We start from the raw sequence: 27412 nt of genomic DNA, 5'->3' as shown, positions 1-27412 counted from the left end.
GCTGCTCAGCTCCAAAGAGTAAGCTTCTGTCAAAGTCAGACTCTTGATGTGTTTGGGGTTGATTATTAGTAGGAAAAGTCCATTCAGAGAGTGAGCTTTATGCTCCATGGGAGCTATGCAGAGCAAAAGAGAACACTATGATGCAGTCTGCAGCCAGGATCTGGGCAGTGGCTTCTTCCACACCACCAGGCTCTGTCTACACAGGAAGGAAGCCCCCCTCCTCCTGGGTGCACAGAATAGACTGTTGGGGTTAGTGACCCAGACACTGCGTGTGATCCTCTCAACCCATGCTCTCTATGGCTGCTCAAACCTGTGACCTAGCACTTCGTCATGGCCAAGGTCATGACTGTCTGTGTTGAAGCTGCCTCACAGTCTCAGAATAACAAAGCAGCACTTAATGAAGGTTCCAACAGGGGAGGGGTGAACCTAGGCCCCAAAAGGCAGAGGCATCTATGAAAGCTGTGCTCAGTGGGAACCATACTTTAGGGTACCATATTCTGTCACCTGCAGCATGAACCCCATGTCAGGCAGGGTGTGGTGGGTCCCAGGCACAAGATACTGTGGATTCCAGTATGTGGTCAAGGTTTGGGAGGGAGGTAAAGTGTGTGCCCAGGGAGGTTACTCTGCACCCTTTCACTTCCTGCCAGGCTCCCATGGACAGGCAGAGTGACCTGGCAGATGTTGGGGAACCTCCCTTTCTGTTCTGTGAGCCTCAGGCCACAGACAAGGGAGGCAGCTGCATCCCACCCCATGCTCTTCCAGAGGGCACTCATTTCATGGACTAGTGGCTAAATGACCTCCTGACTGGTAAGTATTTGACTGAGAGCAGAATCATCATTGGTTGGCATCTGCCTGCATCTTCAGAAATTCAGGCTGCCAGTTGCCTTCCTTGCACCCGGCCATCAACCTGGTTGGTTCATTGTTCCCAGCCCAAGAGGCAGAATTATGGAAGGCTCATGTCTCAAAAGAGTCTTGACAATTGTGATAAATGCTCAGTAATCCATATCTCTGGGCCCTTTGTTTTGCTGACAATGTTTCATAACTACCAAAGGAACAGTGTTGGGGGTACACCCTGCAGAGTTCAGTGCCAAAAGCATACACTGCCAGAGAATAGCAGAGTGAAGACAGATTCATGACTATTGGCAATTGAAGAGAGCTGCTGGGGTAACTGTCAAAACTGCCTCCACAACACAAGGGCAGCTGGATTGTACTGGAGAGACCTATCACACCCATATGGGGAGAACTGGTCCTCACCTCTAGAGGGAGACACTTTCCTGTCCTCCTGGAATCACATTATAGATCATGCTGTATTGTGCACTGTGCATCAAAACTGGTGGATTAGGTGCCTCATCTCTTTGAGCACCCACATTCCACATTTGAGTGCATTTTGTGTCTCCCTCTAGCAAACCTTTCTGAAGCCTGTGTTTTAAAAAATAGTGGAAGCAGGGCATGGTGGTGCACACCTGTAATCCCAGCACTCAAGAGGCTGAGTCAGGATTCTTGAAAGTTTGAGACCAACCTAGGTTACACAGTGAGCTCAAGTCTACCCTGAAGTGCAAAGTGAGACCTTGTTTCAAAAAGACAAAATTAAACTAAACAAATGGTGGATTAGAACACTTCTGAGTAGAGATTTGGGTATTATAATGTGTGCATAGCTTTTTTCTGTTTAACTTCTCTCTCTCTCTCTCTCTCTCTCTCTCTCTCTTTTCTCTCTCTCTCTCTCTTTCATTCACTGGGGATTGAACTCATGATCTTATGAGTCTTGCTTCCTTCCTTGCTCTTTCTATCTCTGTCTCTGTCTCTCTGTCTCTCTCTCTCTCTCTCTCTCTCTCTCTCTCTCTCTCTCTCTCTCTTAATGTTTTTTGAGTTTCCATATTCTTCAGCCTAGGCTTGAACTTCTGATGTTCCTGTCTCAGATGCCTATAGTATGGGAATTGCAGTTGTGCACAACTATGCCAGTTTCATAGGGTGATTGTAACAAACACTGTTTACTCTAGATGACTTACAAGTGTGTGTGTGTGCATGTGTGTGTGTGTGTGTGCGTGTGTGTGTGTGTGTGTGTGTGTGATATTTTGTTTGGTTTAAAGTAATTTCTCATTTTTTGTTTTGTTTTTTTCAGTAGCATGGATCAAACTCACAATGTTGCATTTTCTAAGCAGGTGTTGAAGCTGCTGAGCGAAGTCCTCAGCATAAAGCAGTGACTTCTGTGGTTTCATTATCTTGAGGATGACATCTGAAATAAGTAAACAATTTAAAGGGGTGTTTGCAGTTACTAGTAGTATTTTCCTTAACCCTCACCATCCCAAAGAATGAATGCTTAACCCTATCCCCTCCTGCATAGCAGCTAAGTCCTTTGGGAATGTCTCCTCCTGTGCCACCAGTAAACTGGGAGGACTGGAGGTTGTTCTTGACTGAATTGTCCATTGAGGCAACTTCATCCTCTTTGGTCATTGTTACCAAGTGCCTGCAAGGACTGTCCTACCTCAGACACAGTGAACAAACCCAAACGTCCTATGCCCTGATCCATGGCATTGATGACTAACTAAAGCCCAAATCCCCGGTGAGTACGCCTTTTGAGAGGAGACTGAGTTTCATTCTTCTTCCCTGGCATTATTTCCTAAGCCCTGTGATGACATGTGCCTCACTTCCATCCTGCACCTGTGCCGCACAGGTTACTGAGGGTCTCAGCTGTCCTGACCTGGACTGGAACATGGTTCTCCAAGCAGCAGATGTGCCGTTCCCCTGCTTGCTGCTCTGACCACCTTCTGATGGACATCATTCCTGGGCTGAAAGTCCAGGACAATAGCATCTCTTGGCCCCACTTTTACACATGGCAGCAATATAACTGAGAGTGTGGCCTCCTTACTCCCTGAGCCTGAGGGGAGTCACTTGAACTGGTATTGTGCACAGCAAGCTAAAGCACAGGATCAGTGCCAGGGCAATAGCATCTCTTGGCCTCACTTTCACACATGGCAGCCATGTAACTGGGAATGTGGCCTCCCTTACTCCCTGAGCCTGAGGGGAGTCACTTGAACTGGTATTGTGCACAGCAAGCTGAAGCACAGGATCAGTGCCAGGTAGCATGGAAAAACCCAAGCCCCTCTGTGTGGCACCATGTGGGAGCTGAGCACCATGAGGGAGAGCACAAAACAAGGGCAGGAGCAGGTTCTGTGGAAACTACAGAGGTGGGCAGCCCTTCTCTGATGTGTGGACCCCAGTGCCTGTGAGGGCATCGGGATGGGCCTCTTGCATTGAACAAGGGAGTTCCTGGCCTGCTCTTGCTGGGTCAGTGTGGCAGTAGACACTGGCTCTGTGAATTTGCACAACACAGATTGTGTGACTGCTTGAAATTGTCTACCCAGGTCCTTCCTTGTCCACCCCAGTCTTCTCTGAACCTTTCAGTGGAGCCACAAGAGGAGACACTGCATGTGTAGCTGCCCAAAATATAGCTGGTGCAATTTGGTGCTATCAGCCAAAAGGTATGATGGGTGACAAAATGAAGTGCCAACCATTGTGCAGCTCAGGGTTTTCTCAGCCTTCTTCTTCCAGCTTCCATTCTCTCTTTCCCCAGGTATCCCTCCATCCTCCTCTTATACTCCCTTCTCCTCTCAAGAGCACACATCTGGGCTTGTGCTAGCTCTGGCTGGACTGGGAGCTGCTCTGCACTCCCCCAGAAGAGAGAATCCGGTACCCACAGGTATGGCTGATTTGTTGTCACCCACAACAAACTAGAACCAAAATGTGTTGTCCTTGATTCACAACATGGGACTGAGGCTACCAGGAATTCTATTCTTGGATCTAAGCTCTAGAGTTCTCCTCAGGACATGGTGGTCAGAACTTGGGGATCAAGATCAATCTGATTTTGGAGCAACCCAGGACCTGACCTAAGGTTTGGGTCTCTGTGTGATGCACATGTTCTTTGTTATGTTGGGAGAAAAATGCAGATGCTCCTGTCTCACAGAATCCAGGTAGACACAGTAACTTTAAAATGGCTCATAAGATATGGGCAGAATTGTATCTGCTCAGGGAACAAAGGCTGGATGCACCAGACCATGAAGCAGGACCCTCAGATATGTGCTACAGTTTGGAATAAAGGCAAATAAGTGTGCCCCAGCCCAAATGGGTCTGCGTGCAAATTCCTGCACCTGGGCTCATGCATTTCAGTCCTGTCCTAAGACCAATGGAAGGCATTATAAGGTGTGGTCATTATAAGTGTGGTCAGCCTTCTAATGGCATGGCTCTGGGCCCCTCAGGAGCTGGACAGCACCTGGACAGGAGACAGGCAGAAGGCTCACTTGTGTATAACGTGACTTTGTCTCAGTGACCAGCCTCGGGATATGGCCACCGTCAATTCTTCTTTTGTTTTGGTCACCTAGTTGTCCTGCTTCCATTGTGTTCTCACCTGAATCACAGCAGAATTCATTTCCCAAGTCCAGCTGCACAGTGAGGTTGTAGGCCAGTGTGCTGGTGTGAGGCAAGCACCTGTGCCACCAGCAGTACGGCTTCTGTGTTGTGAAAAGCTGTGGATTGTGGCAAGAACCCTATGTGTTTTGATCCCCAGGGCATTGTTGCTGGAGTCATGATGTACAGAGCAAGATTCCTGCCACTCAGATGTCACTTTTTACTATAACTTTCCTTCCTGTGATAAGTTACTCAGAAGCTATGTGCCAGATAAATATATGTTCAAGGCCCTGCTAAGCATCTCCACCCAGTCTGTCTGGTAGCAGCTCAGCCTTCAAAGCTGGGTGGGTGAGGCAGGGAGGGAGGTGGAGGAGGACAAGTGGCTTTGTACTCCAAGACAGCAGCTACAGAGGGGCAGGGGGCACCTTCAGCTGTCACTGTTACATCCACATCTGATCCTGTAGCCTGTGGTCAGAGAGGAGACAGCAGTTTTGAACACTTTGATAGAATCAGTGATCTGAACAGAGCTACAAAGGCAGGACATTAGAGCCAGACTGAGGGCTCCTCCAGAAGATTTGCCTGCTTTTCATTTTCGCTTTCTGTTCCATGACTCAGTCATCACCAGATATTGGCAGTGTGGATTCACTTGTCTCCAAAAGAGTGGGCTTCCTCTGGGGATCTGGGGCACTCAGCACACAGTGAGATCTTTATGTGTCTCTGTTAGGTTGTGTATTCAGCAAAGTATAAATGTGCATGTTCCTATGATAGAAAGATTGGTCCCAGAAACTCTATTAGCGAGGTCTTAACTTGAGGACAGGTGATGCTTTGTTCTTGAGCCTGCATTTGCCTGAAGTACCCCTTGCCTGATGCAATATACACTTCTTTGCAGTGTATATTAATTACACTGATTATAGGCACATGGTTTATTTATTATGCAGAATGCATATTAGATCCTATGTGGTGCATGACAGTGCAACCCATCAACTAGAGACTGTTCTCAGAATTGTTTCATTGATTACCCAGAATTGAAAAAAAGTGGAAAAGTTTACAGAGAAAATCTCTCAGATACAAAAACATACTTTAAGTCAAATATATTAGAGAACACACAAATAAAAGAATAGATGAACATAGGAAAACAATGAAAAACAAAGGTTGCCTGTTGGGAGCCGCAGCCCCGAGCCCGGTCGCCTCACTTGGCGGACGTGAGGCCTGTAGTAAAGAGTAAAGCCTGAGGTAGATTACCCCTCCCATCGAGCACGTTAGTTTCCTGCTTACCGCGTAAGCAACCCGCTCAACAATATAGTCTGCCTGGCAACTGATGATGTTAGCCAATCAGCTTGCCTTGCTTACTTTAACATGATTGGACACTGTATCCGTATATATACTGGTGCCACCCCTGGGGGGGAAGAAGAAGCCCGGAAGTAGAAGCCCAAAAGGAGCTGCGGGGAGCGGACCAAAGGAGGCTTTGGCTGGGAGCGATCCCAGGGCAGGCTGTACGGAGAAGGAAAATAAAAGAAAAGGTTGTCCACTGCCAGACTTTGTCGTGTGTCCTTCCTGCCGGCCGGGAGCGACATCGACATTTGGAGGCCCGCACGGGGACTGATCACCCCCGAGACGTGACAGCGGACAACGCTCCAGTACAGAGCTGCGAGACAGGTGAGTTGGGGATAAGCCTGGGCTCTGGGTGGCGCGCACCTACAGGGCTTTTAGACTCCCCTCAGGCTCACGCGTAAGTGGCGGATTCCTTGGGCCTCACGCGGTGAGTAACATATTAAAAAATGGGAAACATGCTGGGTAGTAACATTAAGAGCGAGGGTGGTTGTGGAGAAAGCTCTCAAGAGCTTACAAAAGTACGCAGGGTATTTGAGCAGGCCCAGTCAGGGAGCTCCCGAGAGGGGCCCGTCAAGGGGAACAAAGATGCTAAGGAGAAGGACGGGGCTCTAGCCTCGGAGTCGTCTGACTCCGAGGACGAGGGAAAGTTGAATGGCAAGGAGGCCAAAGAGACCAACTGTCAGGAGCCTAAGTCGCTCGATAAGGAGTCGCAGGGTTCTTTCCCAGCGTTGCGCCGTGAATTGGGCTCCGCTCAACTTGGTCTGCGGAGGAGTAGAGAGCTCCTGAGCGCTCCCCGGCGCGAGAGGGAGGCGAAGCCTTCCGCCCCACCTTGGGGGCTGTTCCCGGAGGCGATCCCTCGCCGCGAGGCGGCCGCCCGGGAGCTCCCTTCCCCTTCGCCAGAACAGGAAGTGATGCACGGGCCCCCATTTTCCGCCCAATCATGGCCGCCGTCTTATGCTCCGCCGCCGGCGGGTCGGTATTTTTACAGGCGGCTATGGCAGGGAGGACGTTTGTCTCATGAGGTACATCCACCACCTGGGATAGATAGTGGCCCCTACGGGACATTTCCTGTACAAGTAGCTATGGGCCAGGGACGTAATGCATGGGAGCCTTTTGAGATAAAGCAGATTAGAGAACTTAAAAATGCAGTTACAACCTTTGGGCCGACTGCGCCTTACACCATTGCCATGCTGGAGAACCTGTCTTCTGGGCCCCTCACCCCCACGGACTGGATTCAGCTGGCAAAGGCGTGTCTGCCCTCGGGTAGTTACCTGGATTGGCGAGCCTGGTACGCAGAGTTCTCTGCAGAGCAGGCTGAGAGAAACGCCAGTCGGGGAAACTGGGGGTGGAACAAGGAAATGCTTATGGGAGAAGGTCGGCACGCTGATGATCAGACTCAGTTCCCCGGCGCTGTCTATGAACAAATCAATGCCATAGGGCTCCGCGCCTGGAAGCAGGTAAGTGGTGCCGGAACAGCCTCCTTGTGTCTTTCAAAAATAATTCAGGGTACCACAGAGCCATTTGTTGACTTTGTGGCCCGAATGCAAGATGCTGCCGATAAGATATTTTCTGATCCGGGAGTGGCTCGACCGCTGGTAAGGCAGCTGATTTTTGAGCAATGTACAAAGGAGTGCAAGGCAGCGATAGCTCCTTATAAGAACAAGGACCTCAACTCCTGGATTAGGATATGCAGAGAGATAGGGGGGCCGCTCTCCAACTCGGGAGTGGCTGCTCTCCTGGCCGCGGCTGTACAGCAGAGGGGACCTCGCGGGTTAGAAGAGGAATGTAAGGCTAAAGGGTGTTTTGCCTGCGGGGAGCCAGGACACATTAAACGTCATTGCCCAAACAATGCAGATGCTAGGCCTCGCCCTAGGAATGAAGAACCATATGTTTGTGGGCGATGCAAGAGGGGATCACACAAAGCTGAGGAGTGTAGGTCGGTCTTTGATGCTCAGGGCAACCGTATTTGTGGACGAGATGCTAGAGAGCCAAAAAACGGCCAGAGGGGGCCCCCTTCACAGGCAGGCCCCCGCCCCAGAGACAGGACAGCTCAGGATGGCAGCCTTCAACAAGGGCCACCCCTGGGTCAGCAGGTGTGGACCTCAGTGTCGCCTCCAGACTTATATTAGTGCCTGATATGGGTGTTCAAGTGGTTGAAACCACCTTTAAGGGACCGTTACCCGAAAATTCCGTGGATCTGGTGATCGGGAGATCCTCCACGGCCCTTCGGGGTCTCATAGTAGTCCCGGGGGTCATAGACTCAGACTACACAGGACACATTAAAATTATGGTTCAATCTCTTGTGGGTACTATGGTAATCAATAAAGGAGACAAGATAGCGCAGCTCTTGCTGCTCCCCAGTCTCCACAAGAGATTCCCCTCAAAGCAGAAAATTAGAGAAAGTCAAGGTTTCGGTTCCTCAGGGGAAGTCTTCGAGGGACTCCATATAATACTTGATAAAAGGCCCATGCTCTCACTTAAGGTCAATGGCAAGAATATAACAGGGCTCCTAGACACAGGAGCTGACCGTTCCATTATCTCTAGAAAGGATTGGCCCTCCAACTGGCCCACCAACACTGCAGATAACACGCTGCAGGGCCTGGGGATGGTGTCAGCTCCTCAGGTTAGTGCTTCAACCCTGTTCTGGTGTGATGAGGAGGGTCATCAGGGCCATTTCCAACCATTTGTGTTGCAGTTGCCAGTGTCTCTATGGGGAAGGGACATCCTCACTCAGATGGATGTCACGCTTACGTCAAACTGCTCCCCCCAGGCTAAGGATATACTCAGGAACCAGGGATATACCCCCGGCAAAGGCTTGGGCAATGCCCTACAGGGTCGGACATCCCCAATACCAGTAGAGAACAAAAAAGGTAGGCAAGGGCTGGGTTTTTCTTAGGGGCCGCTGAAGAAGCTCTCCTACCCACTTCGATCAAAATCACCTGGAGGTCAAATGATCCGGTTTGGGTACCTCAGTGGCCCCTGCCTAAGGAGAAGCTATTAGCCTTGTCAGAAATAGTCAGTACACAACTTAGATTAGGACACATTAAGCCGTCAACCTCCCCATGGAACACCCCCATTTTTATAATTAAGAAAAAGTCTGGCAAATGGAGGCTGCTCCATGATCTAAGGGCGGTCAACGCGCAGATGCAGTCCCTGGGGGCAGTCCAGAGGGGGCTGCCAGCTCTCTCAGCCATCCCTCAGTCCTGGCCAGTTTATGTTATAGATCTTAGAGACTGTTTCTTCTCAATCCCCCTGCATCCAGAGGACACTCATAGGTTCGCCTTTACTTTACCCACCATTAACCAAGAAAGCCCTGATCTCAGATACGAGTGGATAACGCTGCCCCAAGGTATGGCCAACAGTCCCACTATGTGTCAGATTTACCTTGATTCCCTACTGGCCCCCCTACGGAAATCCTTTCCCAAGATAAGATGTGTGCATTACATGGACGACCTTTTACTCAGTGGCAGGGACCCAGACATGCTAAATAATATGCTCGGCCAGTTGGTCGAGGCCCTGAGACAAGCTAATCTGCATGTTGCCCCCGACAAGATTCAGGGAGGAGAAATGGTGACCTACTTAGGCGCGAAAATCTCCCCTATGCTAGTCTCTCCACAGAAGGTCACCATTAGGACGGATGGCGTTAGGACCCTAAATGACATGCAAAAGCTATTGGGAGACATTAATTGGATTAGGCCGTATTTACATATACCAAATTCAGATCTCAAACCCCTGTTCGACCTTCTAAAGGGAGACCCAGATATAGCCTCCCACAGGAGGCTCACTCCTGAGGCAAGAGCTGCCTTACAGAGAGTGGAAAAAGCCTTAGGTGGGGCTACCTTACACAGAATTGAACCAGGGCGACCCTTTGATGTCTGTTTGCTACAGACTAGTCTACAGCCCACAGCGGTGATTTGGCAGAAAGGACCATTACTGTGGATACACCCTAAGGTCTCACCTGCAAAAGTCATAGAGCATTACCCGGAGGCAGTCGCTTCATTGGCCCTTGAAGCGCATGATAGAGCTGTCCAACATTTTGGCTCAGGACCACAAGCCATCCGAGTACCCTATACCGCCAGCCAGATCAAGACCCTGGCTGCCTGCATAGATACGTGGGCCATTCTGAGATGTGTTTTCCATGGGGATATAAACAATCAATACCCTAAAGACCCTATCTTGTCATTTGTCACTCAGCACCCTATAATTTTTCCAAAGGTTACTGCCTCTGAGCCATTAGTCCCAGCAACTACAATATACACAGATGGCTCCAAGACGGGGATAGGCGCCTATGTGATCCTAGGCAAGCCCCCGGTTACCATACAATTTAAACCTGATCAGCCTCAGGTGGTAAAACTGCAGATCGTTAAAATGATTCTTAAACGGTTCTCAGAAGCCATTAATATTGTCTCCGATTCTAGGTATGTGGTCAATGCTATGCAAGTGCTTGAGACTGCCGGTTTAATTAGATCCACTTCCACAGTGGCTGGGCTGTTCCTGTCTATCCAGACATTGCTTCAGAACAGACACCATAAGGTCTTCACCACCCACATAAGAGCACATACATCCCTGCCGGGGCCCATGGCACAGGGGAATGCGGCTGCTGACACTGCCACTCGCCCGTTATAGATTTTTACCTTACTAACACCAATCGAGCGAGCCCGTGCCTTCCATGATAAGTTTCATGTCAATGCCAGGACACTAGCAAACCATTTCCATGTTTCCAGAGCAGATGCATGAGATATCGTGCGACTATGTGACTCCTGTGCCACATACAAACCTGCCATACCGATGGGAGTAAACCCTCGAGGTTTGATCCCTGGTGATGTTTGGCAGATGGACATCACACATATACAGGAGTTTGGGACTCTTAAATATGTTCATGTTTCCACAGACACCTGTTCTCACGTCATATTTGCAACAGCAGAAACAGGTGAAAAAGTGTCTAATGTGATCAATCATTGCCTGGCGGCTTGGGCCGCATGGGGCAAACCAAAAATATTAAAAACTGATAATGGACCAGCCTATATAGGCAAAGCCTTCAATGAGTTCTGCAAAATGATGGAGGTTCAATTAAAACATGGTATCCCATACAATCCCCAAGGTCAAGGAATCATTGAGAGGGCTCATAGAAGCCTCAAAGAAATTTTACAAAAACAAAAAGGGGGAGTAGGCCAAGGCCTGGCCCCAAAGGCATGATTATCCATGGCACTATTCACACACAATTTTTTAAATTTAAATAATGATAATTGCTCCCCAGCCGTGGAGCACTGCAACCCTTCCCCCAACCATAAAGGGTGGGTGAAGTGGAAAGATGTCCTGACAGGACAATGGATGGGCCCGGATCCAGTGGTCAGCTGGAACCGAGGCGCGGTTTGTGTTTTCCCACAGGAATCGGGACGAGAACCACTGTGGGTACCGGAGAGACTGACACGGGCGACAAAGCCCTCGACTGAAGATCAGACCTGCCCTACCGGAGATCCATCACAGACCAACCAACAAGATGAATAGAAATAGCGGTAGCCCGAAATGGACAAGAAGATCCTCAGGCATATGCATGGCTCGCTCGCCTAGCCTACGACCGAGTCTAGGGACGGTGAGCTTCCCACACTCCTCCCCTAAAAAATTATGACATAGCTGGGTAGGAGAGTCAATGACGGGTAAGAGCGTACTCCCCCGGTGCGACTCAACCTAAGCCAGGCCCTACCCCATCCTGCACGTAAGCCGCTGGACTGTTAGATGCTGCCCAGGTCTAAATTTCTCTCCGAGGGGATTTCTTTACGGAGAGAAAATGAGTGCAAGCTTGTGTGCATCCAGGTTCCGTCCAGTTTGTGCCTGGCCCTAGAAAAAGGACGAGGGCCTCAGGGCCTTGGCAGACCATGGGACGGCCGACCAGGGTCTAAGCCAAGGACCTACGGTGGGCCTACACATAGGGCATAAGCCTCTGCACCCAGTCCAGGAAGGGCTACGATGCGCACATTTATAAAAAAAAATAAAAAAGGGGGAGATGTTGGGAGCCGCAGCCCCGAGCCCGGTCGCCTCACTTGGCGGACGTGAGGCCTGTAGTAAAGAGTAAAGCCTGAGGTAGATTACCCCTCCCATCGAGCACGTTAGTTTCCTGCTTACCGCGTAAGCAACCCGCTCAACAATATAGTCTGCCTGGCAACTGATGATGTTAGCCAATCAGCTTGCCTTGCTTACTTTAACATGATTGGACACTGTATCCGTATATATACTGGTGCCACCCCTGGGGGGGAAGAAGAAGCCCGGAAGTAGAAGCCCAAAAGGAGCCGCGGGGAGCGGACCAAAGGAGGCTTCGGCTGGGAGCGATCCCAGGGCAGGCTGTACGGAGAAGGAAAATAAAAGAAAAGGTTGTCCACTGCCAGACTTTGTCGTGTGTCCTTCCTGCCGGCCGGGAGCGACATCGACAGTTGCCCAATATAGCAAAGAAATGGAATACATGAAAGAGATCCAAACAAGAGTTCAACAAGTTCAATGTTATATGAAAGATATATAAAACCTATAAAAGATTAAAATTATATGCACAGAATGAACAAAAGTAAGGTTTAGAATTTCAGATCATGAAGACAAAATTGTTGCTAGTTTTCATGAAAACAATGCTATCTTAAAAGTAGCAAGGGACTATGAGTGATCAATCCAACAGGTGCAAAATGCATCAAAGAAGAATTGCATGATATTGATTGGGGTCAATGAGAAAGCCGGAGACAACATACATACCATAAAAAAACTTCACAAAATAATGGAATACAACTTCCCAAGCATGATTAAAGAACTTGCCATACAAATAAGTGAAGCATATAGAACTCCAAACAGACATAACCAAAATAAAACTACACCAAGATATATAATATTCAAGATTCCAGAAATACAGCAAAGAACACAGTATAAAATGCTGTTAAGGAAAAGTCACAGATCACTTATAATTGAAAGCACATGAAATTCTTAGCAGTTTTTGTTGTAGCTTGGCATAACTGACATCATCTTGAGCCCTGCTTTTAACTGGTGGCCTATATTTAACCCAAGAGAATGGAAAGTGACTCAGAGTACAAGTCCTTTGAGAAAAGCAGAATGAGCAGCATCACCTGGAAAAAAATTACCCTGCTCAATACAAGAAACATGATACAGGTGTCAACTAAAAATTAATGTAAGAATCTAGCTCAATTGTTTCCAATAGGATATCACTCTGTGTTTCTCTGTTTAAAACCTTTGTAAGTCTCCAGTTCAGCCACTTGTTTGGAAACTGAAATTGGCAGGTAATCTATATGAGCAGTCCTGAACTCTATTAATCAAATTCCAAATTTATCAATTTGTATACTTTTATTCCTTTATTTTTATTCATGAACCTACCTCAGTCTTCTCAACACAAATATCCAAGTAAAGAAGAAAGCTGCAGCTGAAACAGAAGAACAAGTCTGAAGTTGGACAGAAGTACAAGTCCTGAAAGGAAAGAACATCCAATCCAGATTGATGTATCCTGCAAAACTTTCAAAATTAATGGAAACATAAGATACTTCCATGACAAAGAAAAACTGAAGAAATATATGACTGAAAAACTGACCATAGAAAAAGTAATGAAAGTTATACTAGAGAGAGGTAAAAATGGCCACAATTCCAAGAAAAACACAGAAACACCCAGGCAGGACAAGTAATTAAACAGAGGAGAAAAGCAGAGAATCAACAGCAGAACAATATTACAACACAGACAAACCAATGCATATAATTGTTAATGGTCACACCTCATCAACCAAAAGAAATAGATGGGTGAAATGGATCAAGAAACAAGATACAAAAATATGCTGTATACAGAAAAAAATATTTAATTCAAAAAGAAATTCAGAGACTGAAAGTCAAAATACAGAAATCAATCTTCCATGCAATAGAGGCCCAGCAAAAAGCATGAGTAGCTATGCTCTTTGCAGACAACATGAACTTCAAACCAAGAATGACCAAAAAGACAAAGAGCCTCACTGCATACACATTAATGGAAAGTTTTAAAAGGATAAGATAACAATCATAAATATGTGTGCATCTAATAAAATAGCACCTAACAATATAAGGCAATTGTTAAAAGACATGAAAATAATGCAAACAAAAAATAATACAATTGATCCAAGAGACTTTAATATCCCACTATCGCAAATACATGAACTAGACTAATAATCAGCAAACAAATAAGAAAGTAAAATTGAATCTGTGAACAAATGAACTGAATAGATGTCTACCAAGTATGTGACCCAACATATTCAGAATAAACCTTTCAGCTGTGCAGGGGAAGTTCTCTAAAACAAGCCATATAAATTAATCCACAGAACATGCTGAAGTAAAGGCAAAGAAACTGAAGTTACCCCATGCATTTTACCTGACCATAGTGCAATACAATTGGGAAATAATTGTAAAATAAGTTACAAAATCCTCATAAATATATGGAAATTAAGTAACATTCAGCCAAACAATCAATAGTCACAGATAAAATAAAGGAAGAAACCTGAAAGTATCTATGACACAACAAAAATATAGATGCAAACCTTGGTTCTCATGGGATTCAATGAAAGCAGTTCAAAGTGGGACATTAATAGTACTCAAATTTCACACCAGGGAATAGAAAGAGCATAAATAAAGATATACTGTTGTGCCTCACACTTCCCGGAAAAAAATGCATGAAAACCCCAAAGCCAATAAAAGGGAGGAAACTATAGTGATCAGAGAAGAAAGTAATGCAGTGCAGAATATAAAAACAATAAAATGATTTAATGAATCAAAGAGTTGGTTCATTGAATGATTAAATAAAATTGATAAACTTTTAGCCAACCACATCAAAAGAAGAAACGAACCACTCAAAACCATTCATTGAGGAATGAAAACAGTAAGATAACTATAGATCGTGTGAAAATTAAGATCACCAGTATCTACTTCAAAAACTCATGCTTCCCTAGGTTGCATAACATAGAAATGAATCAAATTCCTAGATTCATATGAATTGCCAAAGCTGACTCAAGAAGATATGAAAATTCTAGATAATGCAGTATCTGCCAATGGGATTGAAGATCTAAATAAATTTTATTGGGTAGTGGCGAGGTGGTGCATGCCTGTAACCCCAGAACTTGGGAGGCTGAGGTAGAATGATTGTTGTGAGTTTGAAACTAACCAGGGCTACAATGTGAGCTCAAGGCCACTCCAGTGCCTAATAAGACCCTCTGCAAAATACATTGAAATGAAGCAAACAATGACAACAAAAAGGCAACTGACCAATGTATAGAAGTGCAAGTCTTCAGGGATTTATAAGAAATGTATAGAAAATTGAAGGCCCCTACTCTTTAATGAAATTGAAAGAGAAGCAGTTCTCCCTATCTCTTTCCTGGAGGCCAGCATTACACTGATACTAATGCCAGAGAAAGACACAACCAGAAAAAGAAAACTACAGGGAAGTTTTCATAATGAACATAGTTGCAAAAATCCTTAATAAGATACTAGCAAAGTGAATGTAGCAAATTATCAAGAAGATTTTAAACCTGACAACTTGGATTCATCCCTGGAAGGCAGGGATGTTTCAGTACATGCAAATCAACAGATTAAGTGTTATATCAACACAAGCAAAAACAAAAGTCACATGGTGATCATCTCAATAAATGCATGATAAGCTTTTGATAAAATCAAGCACTGATTTGTAATAAAATCCTGCAGTACGTAACAATAGAGAGCCTTTACCTCAATCTGATAAAACAAGCAAAGACAAAAATATACCCAGCATCATACTAAATGGGGAAAAACTAAAAACTTTCACACTACAATTACGAACAAGAAAAGGGTGATTACTATCATCACCCTTATTCAATATAGCTCTGGAAACATTAGGCAGAACAATTAGAAATAAGAGACAAATAAGAATAATCATATAACAGAAAGTAGGTAAACTATCATTATTCACAGATGACATGATATTCTATGTAGAAGATGTCAATTACTCCACCAAAAGACTTCTAGACTTAAACAAATTCAATAATGTAGCTGGAGACAAAGTTGGCAATCAAAAATCAAGAGCATTCCAGTACACAATAAACTCACTAAGAGAAAAGTTACAGAAATAACACCCTTAACAATACCCTCCAAGAAAGTGAAATACTTGGAATGAACCTAACAAAGAAAGTCAAGGACTTACATATTGAAAATTACAGTACTTTGTAAAAGGATACTGAAAAGATTATCAGAAAATGGAAAGATATCCCTTGCCCAAACTGTACATTGTCTTTTCACTGTGTTAGTGATTTCTTTTGATGTACAAATATTTTCTAATAAATGGAGTCCCAGTGATTGATTCTTTGAAGTTGATTCTTCAAATTTTGTGTTTTGTTCATGAAGCCTCATTAGTGTTTCTGTGGTAATATTTACATCTCCAAGCTAGTTTGACTTTAGTCTATTTCATGGTGATAGGCATAGACCCAGTTTAAGTCTTCAGCATGGGGAAAGTCATTTTCTTCAGCATTATTGAAGAGGCTATCTCTCTTCCAGTGAACATATTTGGCTCCTTTATCAAAGACAAGGTAGCAGAGTGTGTTTGTAGTTGTGTCTCCATCTCCAGTCTGTTTGATAGATTACTGGGTCTGTTTGTCTGCCAGGACTCTGGTGATTTTGTGACAGTAGCTTTCTAGTATTATAGCAAGTGAAAAATTGTGATGCCTCCTGACTTGCCTCTGTTGCCCAGGAAGGTCTTTGGTATTCTAGATCTTTTCTGTTTCCAAATGAATTTTAGAAAAGTTTTCTCTATATTTGTGAGCTATACTAATAGTATTTGGATGGGCATTGCATTAAATCTTTATAAGAGTTTGCAATATGATATTTTTTGAGTTTTCCATATCCTTAAACATAGTCTTACTAGTTTTTATACTCACCTGATGTATCCTAAAGGGCATGATCCTAAGAGTTTCAAACTATTGAGTAGTTCTTCTCAAGGATATCAGAAATAATAGATACTTTTTTTTTCCTATTTGTTGAGACGGGGGTTCCCTATGCAGTTCAGGCTGACTGTGGACTCACATCTTAGTCCAGTAAATTCACACTGGTAATCCTACCTCAGCATTCCAAATCCTGGGATTACAGGTTTGCACTTGACACCTGAAAGAATTCCTGGTGGTATTTGAAAATGAGAAAACAGTCATGAGATACACATGTATTCATTAACTGTCATTTCCTTAAAGGAAAAGTGTTCAAATTAATACATAATATCATTGGAGTGTAGGGAATCAGAAGACTTGTTTCTATCTCTTATGGTCTGAGGATAACAGACTACACTATTGCAAAAACGGGAGACATCACAGCTAGGAATATGTGTCAAATTTGAACACCAGTAGTATGAATTAAGAGAGTATTTATGGAAGATGAGCAAAAAGACCAGTGGAAAATAATGAGAGTCTTGGTGACTTTAGCCTTTCATGACTCTAGATCAGGCTTTATTATAATGCTGAACATCACAAATATTGAAATAGTCAAATATTATGTGTGTTTTTACCTAGAAAATATTAAGGCTTGGCACTGTATCGTAGCTGTGATGTAGCTTGGCATAAATCATACAATCTTGAGCCCATATTTAATTAGTGCCTTGTATTTGAGCCAGGAAGATGGAAAATGACTCAGCATATAAGTACAATGAGAAAAGCAAAATGAGCTTTACCCAAAGAAAAAAACTTTAACCTGCTCAACAACAACAACAACAACAACAACAACAAACAAAAAACAAAACAAAACAAAAAAAACAGGATACAGGTGTCAACCAAAAATTAACATAAGATTCTAGGTACATTGTTTGCAATAGGATGTTCTTTGTGATTCTCTCTTTTAAAAACTCTTAACATTCCAGTCCAGGATCACTAGTTTAGATTTTGAAATGGGGGAGGTTTTTAACTGGGAGAAGTGTTTCTGAGCGCAGCTATTTACATTCCAAATTTATCCTTTGTGTGGATTCCTATATTGTTGTTCACAAACTGGCTTCAAGTTCCAGAAAGGTTTACTGACAGAAGCAAGCACCTGGATTAAATACAGTGTCACCTTAATGAAAGAATAATAGTGAAAAGAGGGGAAGAAAAAAGACAAACACCATGTGTTATGATACCCACCTCTTTACCCAGTATTAAAGAGGCTGAAACAGGAGAACGGCCGTGTATTCAAGGACAGACTACCCTAGACAGTGAGTGCAAGGTCAGCCAGAACTACGAAGTGGGACTATGTCTTTCAAAACAAAAAACAAAAATGAAAAAATATAAAAACTGAGGAACAGAGAAAGACTATTAAAAGAAAACAAAAATATTAGAGCTGAATGAAAGTTGACTTAACTAAAATGGGAATTATGGAATGATGTTGCAGAGGAAAGCTGGTCCTGAAGTGTTACCCAGGAGGCAGTGAAAAATACAGTTATGAATGGGACCTGTTGTGCTATATCACAATAGTAAACTCCTTCCTTCAATACATCTGCAGTCTACTAGACAGGAGGTCCAAAAGTTCATGGAAATGTCAAACTCAGAGCAAATAAGCAGCTTGAAATCAAGGCTTTGAATCATGGGCTTTAGCGGATGTTTGATATTCAAGTTGAAGTAGGATAAATATAATCCTACCAGGTTTGATGGCAAATTCAGCAAGTTGGTTGGCTCACAGCATTGAAGAATGAAGTCACAAATCAAAAGAAGTTCAAAAAGTTTTCTTGGAAAAAAAGACAGAATAGCCCTGCCTTTGCAGGAGGGGTCTTCAGTGTTTAGCTCACAGATCTATTGTCAGGGGTCATTTATACAGCAAAGTCAGAATGTGAGTACAGTGTGGGTCTCAAACTACAATCTACCTCTAAGTGTATAGTTGCTTAACTAATATTATTCAGAAGGGCAGCAAGTCACCCAGAAAAGGTATGCAGAAAGAGCCAAGGAATTTTGTGGGAACAGTAGCCCAGGTGTTATGTTCATTGAGTATGGTAATAGATGCCTACCTGGACTTCCTGGGGAAGGTGGTGGTAACTGTAGTACATTTCAAGCTATTGTTTTTCTCTTTAAGAGGCATGTAGACATGGTCACTGCATCTTCACCTTCAGGTCTGGCTTTCTGCAGCTGTGCCTCTAGCAGGGATTGTTGTATTTAGTTTTTTACATTGATTCCTTTGAGGTTCCATTTCCTCTCTTAATGTATATCAATTTCTGTCTACCTTGGCCTCCTGTAGCAAAATCACAATACTATTTGAATGGATAAAGTGATATTTATACATTTAAGAAAATATTTAATAGGGGCCTGGGTTTTAGCTCAGCAGGCAAAAGTACCTGCCTGGCAAGAGCCAGGTTGTGAGTTTGATCCCCAGTACCTAAAAAAAGTGATTTAAAATGCAAGGAAAGAAAATAATTTCATTTCTGAAGGTGTAGATGAACACAATTTTCAATTAAATCTGTCAATGGTAAATTAAAGAGTGGTAATAGTCACATTTAGAATCTAAGGTTGTTCAGGCTGGGGATTGAGCTCAGTGATACAAGGACCAGCCAGGCAAGCACAAGGTCATGTGTTCAATCCCTGGTATGAAACATAAAATTTCTACAGTTGTCAACCATGTAGTGCTATGAGCACAATTATTGAAATTGACAGTTGTTCATTCAGTGGCTCAATTTTTCTTTTGTGTTCTACAAAATATCTACAGATAACATGGTAAATACAGTGAATGATATAGTGTCCCCTATACTCTGGGTATTTGCTGAGAGTTGTTTTTAGTTTTTATTTTTTCACATACTTGAAACCTGAAAATATTTGGTGATGCTAGATAGAGAAACTGTGATAATTATTTTTTCATTTTAATCATATATTTCACTATATCCATTAAGTACATTTTATTTGCTACAATTATGCTAAGAGAAGTTGATAAATGATTCTTAATGTTATGGGCAGCTGAGTTAGTTAGAAATATAAGCAGTCAGACAGTGATATAGGGGAATGCCACTCCTGACCTACTATGTTGGGTATGAGTTTAGGTTCTCTAAAACTGAAGAATGAATAATTAGGAACAATGGAGGTAAGAGCAGAATATCTTTTTGAGAGAAATAAATTGACAGGATTTTGCTCTAGATGGGACGTTTCAGCACTGGGAAGTGAGACCAGGGGACATTTACCTTGAGGTCACTTTCCCCTCTCCTATGCAACTTACCCGTGACATGAAAAGAGTCCCAATCAGCTACTTGCACATCAACAATGCCACCTTTAAGCAACACCCCAATGGAAAACTATATGTATGCCCCTACATGACATTTTTGCTGTGTATTCTGTCTTTCACCATGCCAAAAATCCTATCATTTGGTTTCCTAAGGCAGATTGAGTGTCTCCTGGGAATCCCTCCCATTTTGAGTCCCTTTGCTTTAAAACCACCAGTTTCTTCCTCCTGGATGGTTTACTTGCCACTGCTAATATGCATGCAACAGCCACCTTACTCACTGAACACGGGTGAGATACCCTCTGTTTTTTTTTTTTTTTGATTATTTGTTTGTTTGTTTCTGTTCTTTAGCAAGCTTGTGACAGAAAACACATCCTGCCATCCCCAAACAGGGTTACTAGTTTCCACACTCCTTAGGCCACACAGCTGGAGGTAACATGGAGATTTTTATGTGCTGGGACCTCGCCCTGCTCTCTTTGGTTACCTGCCAAGACGAATGGGTGTTGGGACTCTGCCTAACACACTTTCAAAATAGATTATGATCTCTTATGTTGTGTGTGACCAAGCACAGCTACCACGTTCCTTGGGGGAGCTACAGCTCTTAGTTCCTGAGGTGAAATTGTTCTCTCAGCTCCCTTAAAATTTGGTCATGGGGACCACTTCCTGTCCTCCAGAAAACATACCTCTTAGTGCCTGGTTCATAACCTTGGTGCTTTTGGCCTGTAAAAGGCTACAACAACCAAAAGGCTGGTCTTTTATTTATGCTTTTGTCAAAATGGTGAAAAGTTGGCAAAAACCCTTCATCTTTAGGCCTTCTTCACTCTAAGGACGTGGTTTTCTCTCACTCTGTCTTCTGTGATGGCCCAAGTACTCCTGGCTCGCTCTGCTCCACCAGGATCTCCCCTTCCCCAAATTTATGGTGTGGCTCCTGTCTTTATAGCTTCTCCCCATATCTCTCATACCAACTTATGCTGCTTTCTCAGCCAAAAGTTTCTATAACCCCTGCATCATCCTCTCCTCTTCCATCACTCCCAAGGCTCTCCAATCCTCCCCCTAGAGTCTCCAATCCTTCCCCTAGGGTCTTTCATCCTTCCCCTAGCATTTCTCACAAGGCTCTCACTTCTCAATCCCCCTGCTCTAGTCATCTGTCCCATCTGAGGATTCGTTTTCTCCTTCCCCTGCATTACGATTTTCTCTGCATGCCCACCATACACAGTCGCAGGCATTGCAGCCTTCTGGCAGGCCACATGGTTGCCAGCAGCCATGTTAATTACACACATGCACCTGCTGGACTCATTTCTACTACTGCTTTGGGACCAGGCTGGACCTAAAAGATTAACTAATAGTTATGTTCCTTCTTTTTAACTTTCTGAGCTACCTCAGGTTAACCATCAATTAGGTTCCTTTTCTGTTATTCTTATTTCAAGAGATCTCTATTAATTGATCTATAAGAAGTTTCACTCTACTCTATTTATTATAGTACAAGTTGGCCAAATATATTTGAATGCATTCTAATTTTCTAAGATGATTGTCAGTTTATATATCTGTTCTCCATTTGTCCAATTGTCTGCTCTGTTAGCAGCTTTTTCTTCTTCCTTGAGCTCAACAACTTTTTCCATCAACATGTATATTTTCAGATCATGTAATAAAGGTTTATTTGGGTAACAGATTTAAAAGACATGCTTCCACCTAAGTTGCCAGCTGGTCAAAATGATGCTAAAATTTGTTAAACAAAATCCCTTGGGGTGAGGCAACATTAGACACCACTCCAATTGATAAATAAGAAAGTGGCCACCTGGAAACTTTTTTAAAAATTTATTTTAATTTTAAAGAGATTAAAATAAAAGAGGACTTAACAGATGAGATTGGAGCATAACAGTTTAAGCGACACAGTATTTCAACACAATACAACCTGACATATCAGTAGCTAACTTAGTGTCTCTTTCCTTGAAGTAGTTGAGTATATCTTCATACACAATAGTATCAAACATAACAAAATATTATAAAACCATTAAAGAGCATGAAAGTATCACAGATTATTTGGAATGAAATAACACAAAATCAACAATGGTTACTATATTATCTCATCGTCCATAAAATATTTGTTTATACTATCACACATAATACAATCCAATAAGATACAACAAGATAGAACCAAGGAAACAGAAGACTAAAACCATGTTAGCACTTCAAAACAAGATGATGTTAAATCAGCACTAGCTATTATAATGTCTTATTTTCTTCAAAATAGCTGTTTAAATAATCATAGATAATAAAATCAAACAACCCAGGATAAAACCATTCTGAGTAATGAATGGGAATATTATAAGGCTCCAAAGCAATTTAATGAGGAATCAGGATTACCAAAAACTCTTATGTACTCTTACCATTTCTCACCCTAGTGAGACTACATGGTATTTACACATGAACAACCAGGTACTTTAAGCAGGTCAGGTTCACTGATGGGAGGTCCAAATAAACTCTTTAGCCTCATTGGAAAAAGTTCCAGTAAAGTTCATATTACTAAGACAATTCATTGTTGCTGATCTGATAGTATTTTCATGCCTTCAAATATAAAATTGTGATTGTTTATGATGACAAATGTTTTCTTTCATATCTAGATGTCTTATGCCTTTTTCTTGTGTTCCAGCCTGGTGATTTAGATCAGGCCAATACAAGGTCACCGTCAAATAATAATTTTTAACAAAAATTTATGTAATGTAATAGTGAGCAGTCCAAAATATGTCACAAATTTTTTTTCAGTGCTCAAATGTTAAAAGACCCATGGTTAATAGAAAATAACCCTTCCATTTAATGTTCTATATTAAGTTTACTGCTTGTCCTGTACTGTATGGTATTAATCTTCTGGATGTTTAACAGCTACAGTTAAGAGATAATTATAAATTCCCTTTGGACTCCTTGTGCTATGATCCACCAGATATTTTCTAGAAAAAAAAGTTATATGATGCAGGGGGCAACAGAACAATGAGACCAGCAGTGGGGCTGAGACTGGGGCAACAGCCAGGTCAGAGCCAGTCCAAGCCTGTCTGCAAGCACTGGCTCAGTGCTTAGGATAGGGATGCATTTGCTTGATGTTTTTTCTTGAGGCCTGACCCACAACCGGAGGTATCCATCTCCCCCATGGTTGCAAGGTATCTGGGCTTTTGCATTGGCAATTTCCAGGACTTAGTCCTGTCTCACTGCCTATATATTTCTAACTAATTCAGCTGCCTGTAACCACAGGGCTGGGACTTCAAAGGAGCAAGAGGATAAATTCAGATTGCTTATAGTACTTGGAAGAGACAATCACCTCCTGCTCTGGGCCAAATCTCAAGACAAATGCCAACAGAAATACAATCAAGTGCTAAGAACCAATAGTCCAAATAGTTCTGTATCACCCTGAAGAAGTCAAGACTCACCATCCCAATCCCCTACAGGAAGAGTCCCTGCTGTTAAGCAAGCCCACTTATTATGGGACATGCTCCCCCATTTGTTCCTAATTGAATCAATTTTACCTGAGGAATTGAGCCTAATGGTTGAACACAGCTCTCTCCCGCCTTATGCTCATCTTGCAAATTCCCATTCTTCACCTCTTTTGACCCATCTAACCTCCTGTTACTACTCTCTAAATACAGAGTCTTTGGCAACCCACTCAGGACCCCTTCTGTCTCTCAGACAGAAGCTTTATTTCTCTCAATAAATATATTCCATTCTTAAACTCCATCATTCTAAACATTATTCTTCTATTTTAGAGAACACAAACTCATACCAGACATATAGTAGGTCAGGAGTTTTATTCCCCTCTATCATTAACATGAGCCAAATTCACATAAATATCTTTATGATTTGTCTGAATGCTTTTCCTTTTTCATGCAGTTTTAAGTGATCAATATACGTCACAGTGGTTGTATTCCTGGCAATGTATAAAGTTGTATATATCAGTCATTATAATGTAAAATAATTGGTTTGAGTATATAATTTTGCAAGAACTAGATATTGCCATGGCAGTAGGTTATCTCATATAAAAGTGAATGTTCAACTAAAGTTGTTCAGAACAATTTCTTTTTTTTTTTTAGACTAGTCAAGTGCTGTAGCAAGAAGGTGGGTAAGAGTAGAACGATGAGTTCAATCAGAACAATTTCTACATTACTTGCTGCTTCAACAATTTTAAGATACATGAACTGTGTATTTTTGCCTTTTTGCAGAAGGCTTCTATTATGTTATTGAAAGAAGTCTGTACATCTGTAGGACCCTGTTTATATTTTGATGCTTTTTCTGCACTGAAGTTTATATGAAGATTTATTTTTATCTTAGGCTTAAACTCAATGCATTGATACTGATGGAGTGAAGCAACAGTCCACTACATTAATTTCAATTAAATATTCATGGCATTGATCATATGAATTACTAAGGAGGTAAATTAGCTACATACATAGACAAGAATCAGTACTTTTAGCATTTTCTGGTGCAATAGAGAAGCAGAATATAAGAAAAAGGAAAAGTGGCCTTTCTATTTAAGGAATGTGAGGAGGACCCAAAAAAAACCTTTTTTTTTTTTTTTTTTTTTTTTTTTTTTACTATGGGGTTAGGGGTATATGTGACTTTTGCCTGGATGTGGAGATTGGAGCAGACATTTCTGTCATATGAGGAGCTGATTGTAATTTTCTTCAGGCCCCTGGGAAAAGAATGAGGAGGTTGTAATCAGGGAAAAATAGGAAGCGGCCATATGGTTAGCATCCCTGATTGGGCCTTCCACCGTGTTCAACTACAACCCGGAGGTCCTGTAACTCATTCTATGGCAAAACTCTTTCAAGTACATCCCTCAGTTTGAATGATGAAATGAAAATAAAGAAGTTTTGCTATGTGTCTTCCTCCAATGCTGGTGGTAACCATTCACAAGAAATATTTTGAGTCATATCCTTAATAAATTGCAGATACCATAACCACAATTACAGATCAGTTCACTTTCAGAAAACAGAAGCAGCACTTAAATGCAGGCATAAAGGCCTTCAATGAGAGTATCCCTGAAGAGGTGAGATCAACTTTATAGAACACAAACCACTACTCATTTATCTGAGTTCACTAAAGAGAAAAATTTATAATGGTGTTGCTACAGGGGAAAGAAACTCCTGATCTACTATGTCCGGTGTGAGTTTGTGCTCTCTAAAATGAAAGCATAAATTTTAGGAACAACTGAATTTAAGAGTAGAATATATTTATTGGGAGAAAGAAAGCAGTCTGAGAGAGAGAAGGGGTCCTGAGTGGGTTGCCAAAGACTGTCTTTTCTAGGGACTTCTATAGAGTAAAATCATTTTGTGAGATGGATTTAAGGTGGGAATACTGGGAGATCACAAGGCAGATATGCATAAGATGGGAGAGAAATATGGGAGCCAATAAAATTAATAGTTCAGGTAAAAGTGATTAAATTGGGATCAAATGGGAAAGCCTTTCACAAAGAAAGTAGGCATTTTTATGCAGTAGTGACTCTTCAATTAAGGAGTTCAGAAGCTGACTCATGACTTCACCAGGATGATAGGAATTATTTGGAAAATCAGGCTTTAATTGAATGGTAACTTCTGACTTCCTCAGAGTGCTAGAGAACCATTTGAAATATCAATCCTTACAATATGAATACATTTGCTTAATCATTTGTCCTGAAGTCTGACGCTTAGCAGGAAGTGTCTGCCTTCCCTATAGTTGAAGGTATCTGGGATTCTGCATGGGATCCTTGGAGAACCTATCCCTGTCTCACTGCCAACATTATTTGACTAACTCAGTTGCCCATTATAGTATTGTTTGGAAAATTGAATACAAACGTCTTGTGCTCTGGGTGAATGATTTGGGGATGACAGTGTGCAAAGTATTTACCATTGTTGTCCCCTGATTAACATGTTTTGAAATTTAGTTTTAGTTTATTTTTATCCTTGAAATCAAATGGAATTGGAAATAAAAAGCCTGAGGTAAATCTCTTTGGTACAAGCACTCCTCTGTGGATATCAGCACTGTAGAAGACAGTCAGCTCCAGAAGTCTACACTACAGTCTATCATTTGGGATCCACTTTTGCAGGGAGGGGTTCCTTTCCCTGTTTATTCTTGACTCAGAAGGAGAGCAGTAGAGAAAGACTGAATCACTGAGGAAGAGGTGAGCTATATGAACTGTCCAAGCAGCTGGGCCACAGCAGGCAGTCTCTTAGGTCTTCCTATCTGGGCATTATTGACCTGTTGTGAGCACAGTACTGGAGCAGAATGTTTGCTGGATCTCATTTAGTGGTTTCAATGTCATGTGGCCTGGTTAGGAAAGAACCTGGGAGATCTTCAAGCCACAGAATGCTGAGGCTGTGGATGGGAGCCCAGAAATAGGGTGCAAATGGGCTAAACCAGTTACAAGTGGTTACAAGCAGTTCCGGTGTCTTGATCCTCAGGTATTTAGTTAGCTTCAGCTCCTGAGGTCCTCCAGCATTGGCTGTGGGTCATCCATTGTGCATTTTGCCTCTTTCTGGTGGCAAGAGTGACTCTATCTTCTCTTTGACAGCAGCAGATTCCAGTATCATCTTTGAAATTCTCTGCTGCCTTGGCACCTCCACAAGCTCAGTGAGGGAAGGAGCTTGGGGAGACCCTGACTCTGATGCATTTTGTAGCTGCTTCAAAAGTACTGAGGAAGGTCTCTGCTCTCATTGCTGTGAGAAGCAGACCTGGAGGGTCTGATGTTTATAAATGTCTGTGATACAGGGTCTCATAGCCACAACTGCTCTCCTTAAACTTGTGTTTGTGTGTGTGTATGTGTGTTTAGAATGATCTCCTAAATTTATAGTACGTTCTTTTATTTCCATCCTCATGACAGGTGTTGGCAAAGGTACTGAGTATTTGAAGATGTGTAGTGATGTGCCTCAGTGGAGGAAGGCTTCTCAAACACTTGCTGAACTCCTGTGCATCACAGAGAACAATGCAAAAGAATTTTGAACATAATTATTTAGGTGACACCTCTGCTGACAGACAGTTTGTGAGAACAGCCATGGATTTTTGAATTCCGAGAAAAATGAAGCATATATGAAAGTGTTATCAAGGGCAGGGTAAAGTGTGCTTGCTAAGGACAAATTCCAGAATCACCTTCCTGTTAAACCCTCATTGAAAAACGCCAAAATTTATGCATTTGCATGGACTCATACACATTATATCCTTCTGAATGGAAAGGAATAGGCGTGTCATATCTGAATTAACAGCTGATTTAACAGCTTGGCTAATAATATACATTGTTTATCTATAGAAATTCTCTGCAATGGACTGCACTAAGTGGAGTAAAACAGAATCCCTAAATAGAAGTTGTGCTGCAGGGATATCCATAGTTAGGCATGAAGGGTTTTCTGTGCAGTGTGGATCAGAGGAGAATGGAAAGATTGCGCAAGTGATTGGCATGATACAAGGTGCCAATAGAAGGATTTACAAGTGAGAAAATCTTCACTGAAAATTGAGTAGTTCTTAGGGTAAGCATGAAGTTAAATTT

This window comes from Cavia porcellus, unplaced genomic scaffold, assembly GCF_034190915.1.
Source record: "Cavia porcellus strain 051 isolate PalLab524CR breed Dunkin Hartley unplaced genomic scaffold, mCavPor4.1 scaffold_37, whole genome shotgun sequence".
NCBI classification, from domain to species: Eukaryota; Metazoa; Chordata; class Mammalia; order Rodentia; family Caviidae; genus Cavia; species Cavia porcellus.
The sequence above is the reverse complement of the archived record's forward strand: the minus strand, read 5'-3'. Positions refer to the sequence as shown.